The 16,289-nt window shown below is 42.0% G+C and overlaps 1 long non-coding RNA gene across 1 annotated transcript; it reads right to left on the bottom strand.

Annotated features, from left to right (window-relative positions):
• Nucleotides 1–5,484: 5,484 nt before the first annotated feature.
• LOC131893050 (uncharacterized) lies at nt 5,485–11,136 on the bottom strand. Its single transcript, XR_009374631.1, has 4 exons — nt 10,958–11,136; nt 7,459–7,928; nt 6,635–6,858; nt 5,485–6,537 (listed from the first exon to the last, which is right to left on the bottom strand). It is a non-coding gene; the product is annotated as an uncharacterized LOC131893050 (long non-coding RNA).
• Nucleotides 11,137–16,289: the final 5,153 nt, after the last annotated feature.

Raw genomic sequence — 16,289 nt, 5'->3', positions numbered from 1 at the left:
CGACTCTTGGACGTGGTTGGCATTGACATTTCCAGACTTGACCATTTACGTAGATATTTGAATGGACAGATCATTAATATTGCTCAGGTGGACCCCGATTCCAATCCGAGAGATCTCATTCAGAAATCTTTTTCCCATAGTAAACTATTACAAGAAAGATTTGTCAAACGTCAACCTGGGCATCAGGATGGGAGATCAAAACTCAAGAACCTGGTGAAATACCATGTGCCATTTCAAGGAAATAACCTCACTCAAAGGATTCTCCTTGCAAACTTGAATGAAGGAAACCCCGGAACGGACCAGCCCCGACCGATGCAAATGAGTGTATTCATGTCCTACTGGAAAAAGAAATGGATGTCGGAGTGAGAATCCGCGGGAGAGCTAAATTTGAATAAGGTTATCATCATCTTCCACGTCTTCCTCCCCACCACTCCAAAGCATCATTGTGCCTTATGACGGACATGTGACGAGAGCAATTCACTTGCATCTCTCTCAAAGGCTTCGTTTCATCCACTACTATACTACATACGGTAGAACTCGCCTGGATGGATGAGAATCAAGTTTGAGCATGACAAAGGGTGAGATATGACCCCAGACGTCGAGAAGCGGACAAGGGGGAATGGGATCTTGGTCAAAATTTGCTGTAATGTCGTCCATAACTCCTCCCAAGAATTTGGCAATATCATTGTTCACCTATAAAAGAGTGGGCTTACATTTTGTGGTCGGACTACTCTTTGATTACAGGACGTGCCTCTCCTTGTTCCTTGTTCTCGTTTGGTAATATAATGGGACTTTTATACGCCCATGACAACCAAATGAAATTCTCGCTTTTCTCTTGGTCAACTAATCGAAATCAGAAAAAGATGCGATTGCAGAAACATTTCATTTGGCGACAACGGTTGATGTGCCATGTGTGGAAATACGGTGTCAACAATGTCGCTTGCTTCGGATTGAGTCTCAACTATTTCTTTAAGGATCCGCCCGACATATCCATAGTAAAATCGCTAGCTTCTTTCGTGCAGAGAGTTCATATACACCATTTTCAATCGTTCCCTCTTGGATAGACCTAATGGTTTTGGTGGTTCGGTAGTGGCTTGCCAGACACAGCTTGAGATCACATCATTAAAATGGATACATGACACCTAATAATTAGGTCATCTTTCTCCTGCAGTGTGACGCTTTCTCATTTCGTTCCAGTTATTCATAGCTTTGCTTTTACAACTTTTTTCCCACTCCTAAGAGGATCTCCCTCCAGTTCAATGCAGATGCTATGCAGGCATAGAAATCCTATGTGGTGAACTATTGTGTGTTAAAAGTGAAAAGTACACTAAGTACACTTGTAAAGAGCCTAAAGATCACTTGCGATCGGTAGCTTTGGGTCTTTCAAGCAATACCCCAATGTGGTCTCCAGCTGCGGGTCGGAATTTTGGGAAGGGATCTAGTGAGGAGCCCCCACATAATGGAACATATTCCACAAAATTAATGATGGTCAGAAATTGAACAGATTGGGAGTCGCCAACGCTCCAGAGGAATGAAAAGACTTTTAAGGGGGTTGACCTAAAACTTCGAAACCAGGAATCAAGGCAACCCAGCAGGGGTCAACATGCCTCCACCTTCCAAGAGCTTGGACACCTCACCCAATTACTTTTACTTCTATCCGAACAGCAAGTGTAAATGTAAACACACAACCCAGCGGCTACCGACTTTTGAACGACTTTGATCCGCTATTTCAAGAATGAAAACGTCTTGCTCGTTGGCTTCCAAATCAAAATGTTACTACCTAATAGGGTCACTAATTCGGTGGACACTTTTAGAGGTTTAAATTGCACTCCAATCTTAATGATTATTCCACAACTTTAATCGGTATGGAAAAAAGAAGCCCCACTAATGACCGGCAGTTCTTGCCTTGTTATTAAAGAGCGGGAAATTCAAACCAAAGTGCAACGCAAGGAAACTCTAGCCATAAACAGGCTTTATCAATGTGCTTAAAGTTTACTTGTGGCTTCTTGGGCGTTTGAGTGCATTCAGAAGCACTCTTGTAGTTAGTCATAAGGAGGAGTAACGTTTTGAGCAACTCAAGGAAAATTCATATGAGAGGACTCTCTTTAATATTGCACGGAATGAAGCCCCCCAACTTGAAATGAACTTCTCAAATGATGATGGACAAGAGCACAAACTGGCCCTGTGAAAAATGCACTTAACCACTTTACCTTGACTACATTCAGGAGCAAAAAAATGTATTGTTAATGCCCAATAGAAGTCCGTACCTCCGAAAAGTCAATGTCTAAATTGGGCGTTTGTTTCTACAGAGCTCGTTTGCGTGTTCTTTCTCCAATCAAAGCTCGAAATCTGCTCTTTGCTTTGCATAATGGCTACCCTGTGAAACAATATGCAAACACTTACCCGAGACTCAAACCCTGTTCTCAAAGACATCTAACCATCTAACCTGGACAATACAGACCAAGGTAAGATTTACAATGGAGAGGAAGAGTCGTCAGTGGGCAAAGCAATATGCCACCCAATGCTAATTTTCTCCAAATTCTTTCTAAGCAAAACATTAAAAGCAGTTCAGTGCTGACGTAGGTTGGGAGGGTAGACACAAGACCAGATTGTAAATCCTTCACTTTTTTGTCCCAGCAGTTTTCCACTTGTGGGAGTCTATTTGAATATTTCACTTGAAGCTGCTGGATAGGCGCTCCTCTGTATTTAATGACATACAACAATACGGTTTCTAAATTAGTGTAAATGTGTTCTGCTATTTATAAGGGAGGATAACGCACTTGTAAAAAAATTCTCGTTGACCTAGTTTCGGCAAAGGCTAGATCTAGAAATATGTTTGTGACTTCAGGGTCTTTTCCAAAGAGCAGACAAATATTTGTGGGGTTTCAGACTCCCAGCCAAAAATTTGATACTCTTGATGAAAGGTCATAAAACTAGACGCGCAAAATCGCGGAGGTCACTTGATCTCTTCAACACTATCAAGGTGGTCGGTGTTTTTAAGCACCTCTCTCAAGACATAAATGACATATTAGGCCAACATAACTTCCCTGAAAAGGACAAGCCGTTTTTTTTCAGGCACTGACCAAGATCTTTGCGGTCCCCACTGACCGTAATCAGGACAAAAAATATCGCTCGACAATGAGCCTGAAGGGGTCCAAACTTGTAATTTTTTGCCAACTCTTTGCCCTGCCATGCTAACGCTTTAATGGTAAAGCTTAGAGGTCGTAAAGCAGGAGTGAAAATGACTTTGGGTTGTCTGACAAAATGGTGCTATTGATGGAGAAACCCGACGGAATGTTGAAAAAAAACTGCTGGATAGCTTTTGAATGCCGGCAGTTTTGATTAAGTAATAGAACAGATTCGCGCTCGGGAAAAATCACTTTCACAATGGAATGTGATTGGAGCGCCACAAGCGGCCAATTCCAGAACTTTGAATAAGTGTCGAGCCAAAAGAGCTTAGATTTTACTGGAAGGGTGGGGAGGGTGAGAGGACAGTATTAAAAGTGAATCTTGAACCAAGACGTCTTTTGGATGACCAGGGCGAGTGTGAGTGTGATAAGAAAACAGGTTCCGACATTGGCGACAAGTCTGATATTCTCTCAGCTGGAATGGGGATCTGGGCAAGCCATCAGTGTCCCATATATCCTCTATCAAGCCCTATCACACATTCATATATTTCTGCCAGGTTCGTGTGTGGTCACAGACAAGGATCTGCCAAGATTATGTGCCCCTAAACCCATTGTTCTTGAGTTTTGGGTCTGGATGTCAGGCAATTCTCGTTAAAGACCCTCACTGAATGTCCAAAGCTAAAACTGTAAGCAGAAAAAGAATCCATAGAATGCTGAGGTCAATACAGGGATTATCATGCCTCACTGAAAATCTGTGGTTGATCATCACCACCTTCACCTTGTTTCTGGGTCTCCAAGGCTTGCTTTGTGAATGCAAATGCTATGACATTGTCAACGACAAGAGATTTGGCCATATGTTACGAGCTCTGCGGGGTCACTAACAAGCCTGCAATGAATTTAAACAAAGCCTTTTCACATTTGGGTAGGTTTAATGTGCCATTCAGCCTCAAAGGTGTCACCACTTGAAAAAGGGAGAGGTGAATGAAGCCACACCTTCACTCCAGGTATTATTCGCAATTGAATATCTCAGACATGCTTAGTAATAAACCTCATAAAAACACATTGCCAAGTCATGAGGGCTCAGAAACGTCCATGAATCGATTTTTTTTAATTTGCTCAAAACGATAATAAAACCAACAGGTGGCGCTCAGAGCTGGATTCTAGAAACTGGAAACACTCTGTAAGTCTGAATTTAGAGGGCATCATTCGATCCGAATAACCAGCAGAGGGATGAAAGAGGAATTAAAGCAAGAGAGCGACCAAGCCAAATCCAATAAACCCTTCGTCATCTTTCACTTAAGTATTCTAAAGGCCTCGCCTACTGCCCAACCCAATCAAGGCAGTGTTCAATGATGCCAACGTGATGCAAAGAGGACTTTGAATCCCACTTATTTTCATGGAATCCATAAATGGAAACGAGGTACTCGTGCCACCCCATTGCTTAAAATTCACAGGGTCGCTCAAAAGGCCATGAAATGGCAAACATTTCAATAAAGAATCGAGTAGACCTCTTTCTTGAACGACCGACTGAGCATTCATTAATGGCACTCTGGGACAAGAAACTAATCGATATCGACTGAAAAGCAATGAAACACCCGGTGAAACCCAGTCATGGACTCGAGGTCGAGGATTTACGAGCCAGCAAATTTGTTCTGAAAGCCGTGTCATAATATCAAGCCCAAATGGAAATTGGAACCATTTCCAATGAAAGGTGAGAAGCAACATTCTTTGAAGGCACGCATCTCTAATTTGGCTTGCGCTTAATGGTTTGCCATGCCAAAAGAGAGACTTGACCCCGATTTTTTTCTCACTCAACACTCTACATCAAACGAAGTTAATGAACCCGGTCTGATGATAGATTTGGTTGGAGCTTCCGTGGGAACCAAATTTTTGGGAGCCAAAATTTCCTTTCTTCGTTATTATATAAAAAAGCTGGTGCTACACATTCATTCCACGGGTCACGCCATCCAACTCTGAAGGAAGGAAATTATAGAGCAGTGCCATCATGAGATGAAGCACACCTCGTCACCTCCATGGAATGCCTAATAACGAACTCCCAACACTTACACTTCCAAAGTCAAAGTGATCATTCTTGTTGATCTCAGAGTCGGAATCAAAAACTTCGACGCTCCACCAAGGCAGTATCATTGTACATATATCAGAGCGGATTTGGAAAAAAGGTTTTGCACGTGATTGGCAAAATTAGGCCTTGAAATGCAAAGCGCATATGAGAAAGTGGGATTGTGACCCCCTGGGGCTCAGGTTTTGCCCCTATCCCAACCTGTTCAAGTGTGATCTTAAATTATGCATTAATTGATATGATTGGCGGATTGCGTGCTGCTAGATCTCACTCATTGCAGGTCAGGATGTCCCGGAGAAAATGCCACCTTCGACGATATGAATGGCGTTCTGTCTACTTAACAAATCAATCCACGTCCCCAAAGACAGATTCGGATTGGTTTTCTAATTCAAAGCAACGTAAACCTCTCCCCTTGTGGTAAATGTGGGATTAGAATAGGCAGATTTGCCGATTGAATAATGGAATCCTTCCTTGACCTTGCCTAAATTGTAGGGGTCGGTAGTCATGAGGAGGGCGGAGATGGTCCAGACATTCTCAAATCCCAAGGAAGATCAAGCACATTGACCACGAATTGACCTGGAGGCGAGATCAACTCGTATGGGTGTCCAAAGATCGTTGGGTAGTACACGTACTGTACATAAACCATGCATTTCCGAGGGATCAAGGTTGACTCGTCCATTTACGGGTTTGCTCATCTTCCTTGGGATCATTTCGGTAAACCGGTCACTCCGGAGGGAAAAAACTAAAAGGGTCGGTCGTCAAAGCGTCAAGTGGTGTTGATTATCCTCCCATCTTTCGTTTTCGCAGTTGGTTTTCGGTGCGAGCGTTTCCAGGCGATGTGGCTCGTTTATGGTAATTCCTCGCTATTAAATCAAGAGAACGTCGGATGGACGAATGGACGAAGTGGTGAGCTACGTTTTCCTTTGCCTGGATGGATGAAGGAAACAAGTTCTTCTTGACTTCTGGAACCCACGGCCAGAACAGGAACACGAATGGCAAGCAAGACTTCTTGAGAGCTCATTTTTGAACACGACAAGATGCCCTTCCTTTCGTCTCTGAAATCATAGTAGTCCAGGATGACCTCTAGCTAATGATGTATGTTCTTTGAATACCACCATTTATAAAGGGATACTCAAAATTCGGCTGGTTGAGTTTACAACAAGTTAAAAAAGGTCCTGCGATCCCTATTTAGTGTAGCCAACCTTGTCATCACGATCCAACGAATGTCGGGGAGGAAATCAAAATGTTGGATAGAATTCATGGCATCTCGAAAGTGCTCGTTATTACACGCTCCTGACACAATCAGAAGCTGTTCAATATCACGCAGACCTGAAAAGTGACCATCCAATATCAAATTCACGTCGGCGCAGAGATTTTTGAAGCCATCAACTTAGCACTATTGACATCAAATGTACTTTCAACTTACCGAGTTGCCAATCCACTTTGACTTGGCTAAAAAGAGGTTTGCAGGGCCCATAATTGATCAGGGGTTATACATAACAGTTGATAAATTCAGCGCATCCACGGGCCCGAATATCAATCAGTGACCCGGAAAATGCAACCGAACGATATTTGACGGCATCATCAATTAGCCAGAGTTTGCTGAAATCCCTCCGGCTCCATTTTCAAGACCTCTCCGCGATTTGTGACCTTCAACAAGAATCAAGCCAGATGATGGTCAGAGACTTTCACATCACGAGTTTTGGAAACCTATGAATTAGTTTGACAAGTCAATCTTCTCCGTTCGACACATTTCCATGGCAAGTCCGAAAGGTTCAAATTAGGGATATCAAGCCGAATCTGGTTGACTGGCTGAACTCGTTGAGGAAACGATTAGTCAAATATCATAGCATTTGACTCCTTGGAATCTCTCGGCGACGTGGACAGGAATTCTTCCGTTTGTATTCTAAACGAGTTTTCAAAACTCCAAATCCTTGGGAGTGGCCATGGATGGGTCTTACCAAATATCAATTCATAATTCGTTTTAACGTGGAGGAGTGTCAAATGTTGAAAATGAACTGATTGAGATTCGACCGTGCGTGTTCGACATTGGCTCTGGGCTAATAATATGATAAGTTGCCCATGGACTCTCGGGGATTGAGAGTTTGAACCCCCACTTGAGCAGCCATTTACCGAACCAAGTTCGGTCAATGTAAAGCATTTGTCGTAAAGATAAACTTGACCGATTATAGAGATTACCGAGGAGGAGTGCTTCCTTCCTTCTTTCCGTACTAGCTTGCTTATGCTTACCTTTCGTGAACGTGGGATGGGGAAGAGAATAGTGCTCGGAGATGGGTGGTGGACTGACTGGTGGTGGATGGAGGGATAGAGGGATGGATGGATGGATTGTGGATGGAGCCTGAAGGCCAGATTTGATAAGACACAACAACCACCTTGAGGGAACAATCCACGTCAATTTGTGCCTTTGTCATCACTTGCCCTCGGGGAAATCAACAAGTCGAGGTTCGGATTGGGCGTTCGGTCGATCCTGAATGGGCAGTGATTGTTTTCTACAAAAACTTGAGGCATTCTGTAATCAGCTGGACCATTTTCAGGAAACTGAGACACCATTCATCATCCTTAGCGCCTTTACACGCGTCAGACCCTTGGAGATAGATAAATCCAGACCTTTGACTTATTATGATGAGAGAGATCATGGCGCTGCGTGTGACTTGAATCCGAAACTTGGAGACTTTATCAGGACTGCCAAATTCCTCCAGCTAGAAAGGCCACTTTCGATGCGAGCATTCCAGTATGTCAGTGGTAAAAAAAAAGTGGATTCTTTATTTGTAGGAAGACATACAACAAATAGACATCAGTGACTTATTTGCTACCAGAATGAGGAACCCTGTTAGTACAGTAGTTACAGACACTTCCAGAATGATTAAATTCCAGACACACACATTGAATCTACCTCTTTTTTGGGGTCTTTAAAGAAATTTTGATCGATCCGTGTCTCTTACAAATTGATCACTATACTTCTGGGGCTAAAATTGAAAGTCACGAAGGACAGAAGAGACGTATTGTACTTCCTTGTTTATAAATATTTTCCAACCCGTTTGTCAAAGTGAGTAAAGTTGTCTGAGCTAAAATCAATGAGACGGTTCATGCAGGGTTCGCCAGATCATCTTATTGCTCAACATTTCGAGTGAAACCACATTAAAGATCAGCTACTGGGCTTGAATCAATGGATATGATGAAGCATGAGAGGATCAGCAGCTCAATTCATGGATCACGACAGTAATGAGCTCGATAGCGAAGCAGTCAGGGGTGCCTTAGTTTGCACTAGCTTAAATGAGGATGACATTGCCTGTGAACTTGATATCCCTATTTGGTAGCTAATAGGTCATTAATCTGTAATCTACGATGAAGGTTTGCCAAGAACACGTAAGCTAAACCGAGACTCTGGCGAATAGATCAAAAATATTCAACCTCGAGAGTAACGACCCATCGAGTTATGGTCTGGCACTTGGCTTAATTAGTGATGGGATTGACGTGAACTAATTACACTTGAACCTTTTCGAATTTCATACCAATTAAGTCCTCAGGCTCTAATGGAAGCTGGGCGTGACAATTTTGGCGGAGCAAAAACGTCAATATCCGAACAAGTTTTAAGCTTGCGCACCCAATCGTCCTGCCATCTCATTTCGAATAGCAGAACCTTTCAGCAAAATGCTGCCATTAAATTGGAATAACACTCAAATGTAATTGGTCGCATTCCATTTCATTAGGATTTGCTGGGGCCTCGTGAATAATGATTGTCAACTACAATTCATCTACGATGGCATCACTGCATCCAACCGTTTCGTTTGTTCATCGAATTTTGCCTGACGCTATTTGTCGTTCATCACAAGTTGAACTTGACCTCTAAAGTGCTTGTATTTGTTAAGTAATTGTTAGTTGAGAATATTCTTCCGACACGCTTCCACGCAGCGTTTATGAATGATCATCGTGGGACGGGTTTGTCTTCTTCAAAACATTCTTCATGTAGCCTGCACTATTTAATGAGTCCTTTTCAAACTTGACACAGAATTCGGGGACAAAAAACCAGATCAAAAGGCTAATTTACAAAAAGGCACCTCTCACAAGAAACCTTTATTATTTCGACACGATAAAAAAAAAACTGTGTCAAACAAGCCAAGCAGGAAGTTTAAAGTTGGGGTAGCTCAGGGTTTCGAGTTGGGTCCGATATTGAACGTGTAATTTTAGAAGAAGATCTGTTACGGCCCATTTAACGCTAAATCTTCTGGGTTGGTCGAGTGGAAGGATCCTCGACATTTCCGAAACTCAATCAAATGGAAGAAACAAATTCTTGAGCACATCGTCATCAGCCAAAGATCATCTCAATCCACATAATGATGATCCCTAGCCCGGATATTCTACGTTCAATCGCATGTTCCCCCTTTCATCAAGCTGCATTCCAGGATGGGATGCTACGAGATAAGGGGTGTTTTCAATAATGGCACAATGGCCATCTGGCTTTTCTTCGACGACAGACCAGTCAATAACAAACGTTGTACTTCGCAATAATACAGGGCCTTAAGTCTAACCAGCTCGCTCCATGACTCCTTTGTCTACCGTAGGATGAATGTTAAAACAAGTCTTTGTAAGTTGCAGAGTAATTTGCATTTGGGCGAATCCACGATAACAACATCATTAAGCAGCTCCGTATCATTCGAAGCCTGAGTGTGTTCAGTTCACGACGTCCTGTTCCTGATGTCCTTCATAATAATTCATTGAAGCCCTAGACGATCTAGCTCCCGATTTGGTTTCATGCTCCGATGTTAATTTGGTCTAGGACTGTCAAAAAAGCTAACGAAAAGCTAAGTCGTTGGTTGTGGGATGTTGCAGAATGTAACGCCAAGAACTCCGTGAATGCAAGAGGTTATCCCAACTTAGCTGGATTTGATGGCATCATAATGACAATCGGTAAATCTGGCCGGCGATCCCGGTTTTATGAGATCTCAAGTGAGTTATACGTAGATTGTTTGCACTTAAATTGGCCATAAGTCTCGTTCGAGACGCATTGTTCAATCGTCTTAATGGACTCCGAGCACTCAATCCATAAACTAAGCAAGGTCGCAACATCTCGCACACGAATCCACGGCCGCTAAAAGCCCGTCAAATTCCGGGGGGTGTCTAGACTTGGAAGAACAACTTTCATAACCATTTAGCCCCTACACAGATCACATTTGGATATCATGCCCATCTTCTCAATCTCGTTTCTCTCCGAAATGAATCCTTAAACGTGATTAACTATCATTAATTATCCTCAAACGAACGAACCGAGCACGATAGCCAAAGTGACCGAAAGAAGCGGAGATGCGATCGGCAAGGTCCAGACGAGACCCTAAACCACGACTCGTCCATCAGGTCTCAATGGAGATCGTGGTCGTAGTTGTTGTTGATGATGAGCAAACCGTCTGGCATTTGCATTTTATGACCCTGCATGCATCTCCGTGTGTGATGAAGAGCCATTCCGCGTGTGACTGCTTCTGGCTTAATATAAGATGACAGCTCTGCAAAATGCGCTTGGGTACAGCACCAGGAAATGGCAATGAGGATCATTTACGTAAAGGTGGGATTTGTTTCTCTTCATTTTCCTGGTGCCGTCAAAAGAAGAGGATCGTTTCGTCAGACTAGCGTTAACTAGGCATTCCAGGAGGTAATGTCAGACCTCTCGTTTCATCCTTGACCTCTGTCGGTCTTGACAGATGTATGAAGAAGGTGAGGATGAACAATAATTTACCTACTGGTATTCGGATTTTGAGGCCTTGGAGACCATATCGGACCTTCTTGGCTTATGTTTGTCCAAGGACTGAGTTTGGTTCCGATGCCAAAACAAAAAAACACCGAACCTCTCCCACTTCCAATCAACAGGGTTGTTTGTCACTTGTTCGTCAACATTCCTGTGAAATTGTACTTCCCAAAGTTGGAGACGCTGGGCTGCCCAATAAAAAATCAGGTTAAACATACGATTTAAGGGCATTGGGTCTTGGATAAGAATGGATTGTGGTTAAAACTGTGAACAAGTCCCCGAGATAAAATTGGGGAAACAGGGTTGAGAGTAGGCTCGATAATGAAGGTGTGGTCGATATCAGAATTTAATGGTCATTTTAACGCCATAAAAAGTGACCAGAAACTCGAGAAGAAGATTAGTTTTGGAAACCCGTCATGATTAGATCAGCCGAGGGTTGCTCGACATAGTTCGACCCATTTGTAGAACAAGTCAGATAACCTAATGTATTTCGTCCAGAGGACAACATCATTCAAATGTCCCAGTCAACTGTTGAAAATGTGAGGGTCAAGCAATACTGATAGGTAGCAGATAAAATAGTTGTACTTGTTAATGCCAGAGCTTGGACAACATATAATCAGTCAAGTTATTGGGCTTGAATTTGTACTTTATGGCAAGATATAAGTTTAAAGCAGTGCAACCTTAAAATCCGGGAGCAAGCCATCAAATTAATGAATGACTTGGTAATTGATCTCCCTACTGTGAAGGGGGTTTTTTGATTGGAATTCTGGACGCTTTAACTTCCCTTAAAAAGAAGGTTCGACTTTCCGGATTCTCGAGGGTAAAATGGGACATTGATGGGTATCACCCCGTCTTACCAAGGCGCACTTTGCTTTATAGTTTGAAATTGATGATCTTCCCCGTCCTTGAGCCATCTCTAACCACCAGTTTCTTAATAGTATTTCAGATTGGAAATGAAATGTGGAGCAAAATTGGCCTTCTCTTCCGTGGATTGACAAAACTGGGGTTATAGGTAGCTCAGGGAAGAACAAGAATAATGAACCCTTGATTGTCTTTGAACTTCAGGTTGGTCATGCCATGAGCGATGAGGTTTTATAACCCTATATTTGAAAGGTACTTGGTGCTCAGACGGTCAACGCTTTCAGCGCTCGTGTTGAAAGCTCGACACAAAGGTTTTGAACAATTTTACTTTCATTGGCGCAAAAAAGTCCACCTCTGGTGGAAGATCGGCATTCCGTGATTCCAGGTCAACTTCGGAGAGTGGTTAAAAACCATTTCGAACCACTTCAAACATGGCCATAAGCTGCTATATTGGGGTAGGTGAACAAAGCATTTGTACTTTGGCTTACATCCTTCGTCCACAAAAACAACAAGCAACCCTTTTTATCGTTCGCCCTTATCCAATAACGACCCTAAGACCATCAGGGAAGAGTGATTAGATTAATGAATTGATCAACTATACAAAGCGAGGTATTCCAGACAAGTTTCGATCATTAAAACCGTCATGACTGAGAAAGACGGGCTTTATGTCGTTCTTTGTTGACTTGATTCCGTTTTGGGACGGGGCAAGCCAAATTTTTTGATCTGATTTTGGCTTCGTTGGGACCGAGGTTTACTCCCTCATTCACTTTCATTCGCCCGAGAGGAGCTTCGGCCAACTTTCAATCTCTTTTGGGGATCTGGCTCATTGAGAAGAACGACTAACTTCTCTGAACATAAATGGATGAGGTGTCAAGTAGGACGGGGAGGGGGAATTGACCACCCAACTATAAAGAGCACTTCTTGCGTCATCAGGAAAAGTTTGGGAATCGGGTCACCTTCTGAATCAGTGACAAATCATTGAGCTCTTATTCACTTTTTTGTTAAAAGTACGTACGTAGGCTGTGACGTTTCAAGGCATTTTTTACACCGGGGGGTTCTGAGTCCGTAATAGAAAAAATGAGGTAAGGAAAGAAAAGCCTCCGGTTTGGAAGCAAGGTTAATAAAAAAAAAAGAAAAGATGTTTCTGTTTTAGTATGTTAGAATTCTTAACAAAATAAAGCAGAGACATTGCTAAATAAGTATGATTTGTACGCATTTTTAAAATGATCCTACAATGTTGGATACGTGCATACGAACTTTCATACATTGTATGAAAAAACTAGCACATTATAGCCTTAGTATCATGTAAAATTTACATGAAATAAAATAAAAACGGGGGCAACCTTTTAAAATTAGGGAACCATGGGGGAAAGGTTCTCTTTTGAAGCACTTTATTGGAAAACAAAGTTTGAAACTTAATTCGAAATATTTACATCTTTTGTTACTACTTATTATTGGTTTTGTTACTTGTTTCTACTTTTGCATTGAGTCTCTGCGCATATTGCAATATGATTGAAGAAATTGTCTGTTGTCTTTGTATTTGAAAATGTTTCGAGCGGACAAAATCATAAGCCAAATACTGAATAAATATGACTAAATAAGTGGTCATCAAACATCCTCTAAATATTAGGACACTATGCTCAAAAAGACAATGGAAATATGGCTACTGATTGTATTAAATAGCATATCATGTAGGCATTTTTTTACTTAGCACAGTTGCTAGTGCAGTTTCCCAGCATGACAGAGGTTCCAATTCAATTCTCCTTCTGACCTTTCGTCACAATATACTTTTAGACATTAACCATACCCACAAAAGGACAACCAATCAATTCAGATTTGACAATGCCTTTTGGAAACATTGGACAATGTGATGGCTGGACCCTCCAACACTATCACAAACCATTGCAATATTTGAATTACAATTTACAGTCACTTTTTTTAAATAAATGAGGTGCAAAGAACTATATGATTATAACTATCAACCATGAAAGTGCGAAAGCAAGCAAACCAGGTCTAGGTAGACTGGAGACTTGAAATGACCAATCTTTGTAACTCGTGTCCAAATAAATATAAATCTAGCGAGTGTGTATAAATTGCGCCTAAAACCATTTCGAAATTGCTTTATTTTTTTGCTATTCAAAACCAAAATAAATCCAGATTTTTTTGTGTCAATTATTTTGGTTTCATTGTTGAATGAATTAGTTTCAAGGCAGGAATTTCTATCATTTTGGCAAATGTGCCCAATGCAAGTACAAAATAATCATTTTCTTCTGATTTCTTTCGTCTAACTCGATTGCCGCTACTATATAACAGTTTCCATTTCATTATCAATAAATAAAACCATGTGTTATAGTTCGAGAGGAGGTTGAGTCAGAAATCTCGGAACCAGAGGAATTTTCGAGCTCGACTTGCTCAAGCGAAATCAGAATTTTTGACACTATCTCAGTCTGAACTTGATGATAATCTCTATGGCTGCCGACAAAAGGAAGCTGCCCAGTTGAGCAGAAGAAACTCTGATTGGAGTCCTGAATCATTCCAGAATCAAGCTTGTCTTGTTTGCTCTGATGCTTCAGGACTCACACATCGAAGGAAACCACGCCAACCAAAACGACGGAGAATCAATGCCGGAGTTCGGCCAGATTTCCAAGAAAAAAGGCGTTTTCAGGGTGAGGTTTCCAATCTCACACCACACAAATCCCCCCCTCAAGAAAGAGGCTGCCATATTTGGAAATATATTTGCCCCCCTCACATCAGTCACACAAAAGTTTGGAGCGATCTCACCATCGAGATTTTCGTACAACTCGATGGTACACTGTGTCCCAGAAATTGAGTTCCCCGTCGGGTATTTATCTGGAAGCCATCAAGGTCTCTTATGCTGGGGTCAATCATTATTAATTTGAATTTATGGCCGCCCATTCTTATGCAACTAGTTGTACTGTTAGGGAAAACTGCTGCATGCTTCAGGTTTGCTATTTTTGACGACCTGATGCTTGAAACGTGTTTTTCCATCAGAGGAACACAACTTCGGGACAACTTGTACCGATTGTTCAAGTGCGTTTTCCAATTTTCTCAAGGGCTGGGTTTGCATGATTGGACTAGTCTGGAAATATAATTCGAAAGAGTGTGATGTGATGTTTTGCTTAAGGTAGAGTAATATCGTAAAAACGCTCTGTATTACACCGTTTGATGGGAACAAAGATATCCTGTGATAGGTTAATGGTACTACGAACAACGCCAATCTTTTGCTTATTGAGAGGTAAAATTGGAAGTTTTGTCACGAACAATATTTCTGGTGGTCAGGGATCGCACATCAAATTATGCTGAGGTGACTCAAGACACACAGAGAGATCCCTTCAAGATATGGGCTAAGAACCGATCGCCCCTTTATTGGACTCTAAAAAGATTATCAGTATACGGATCTGAATTCAAGAAAAACCCGGTTGTCCCTCTACAAACTGCATTCTCATGAGCATTGGACGAACATTTGAAAAGCCGTCCTTTAATTTCTAGTCACGAACATTTTTTTGCAAATTATCCTTTCAACAAGGGACTTGAATCCCGCCTAATCATGGTCGCTCCCTGAGATTCCATGCATATTCGCCAATCGTCACGCTGGAACAGATTCTCTCAAGAACGATTTCTGTTCAATCACAGACCAGCTCACTAAGAAGCGTCCATTTGCACGTGTTTTTAGTTTGTTTTGACGGAAAAGGTATAAACTGAACATGACTGGCAAACCATTTCTAAAGCATTCCATTAAAACCCGAGTTCAAAAAAGTTACCACTCAAGCAATGGCTTTTGGTGAGGGCACACCAAATGAACCCTAAAATAATTTGGAAGGAAAAGGATTTTGGGACCCTTCTGTGGACAGTATCTTGAACCTGGTGCTTTGGGTTCTGCAAAAACATATCCCAAGGTAATGATGCCATTTTGATTTTTCAGTCTCTGTTTATGAATAATGTATTGGCCCGTTGATATGTTGGTAGATTTGGACATATTTCTCACAAGCCAAGGTGGATTAAGGTCCAGGGGGAATGATGCAACGATTTATTCAAGCCAACTCAAGCAGATGGTTGAATGGCTTTGTTCATTAGATTCAGCCATGCGGATAAGAAGCTAAGCAAGTACGAGAGACTTACTCGGCCTAGAATTTGTGCCACATTGGAGACGGACGACGACTCGTCTTCTTTGACTATTCACGGTCTCCACGAGGAACTGTGGAGGATTGCCATGAAAAGACCTTCTGCCTCTGTTTACCTTTGGCGGTGCAAACTGTGGTAACACTGTAGTCCTTGAGTCGGTTCAAGCCCAAATTTAAGTCGAGGATGAATTTCGGCTTGGTTTATGACCTATATATGTACGCGTACAGTGTACTATATGGAGGCATTTGCTGGACTTGAGGCCTAGTCATGAGTTTGATCACAACATATTCCAAGACTTTCCCACACTACTTAACCCGTT

This window comes from Tigriopus californicus, chromosome 2 (genome assembly GCF_007210705.1).
Source record: "Tigriopus californicus strain San Diego chromosome 2, Tcal_SD_v2.1, whole genome shotgun sequence".
NCBI lineage: Eukaryota > Metazoa > Arthropoda > Copepoda > Harpacticoida > Harpacticidae > Tigriopus > Tigriopus californicus.
This window is presented reverse-complemented; position numbering and strand designations above follow the sequence as displayed.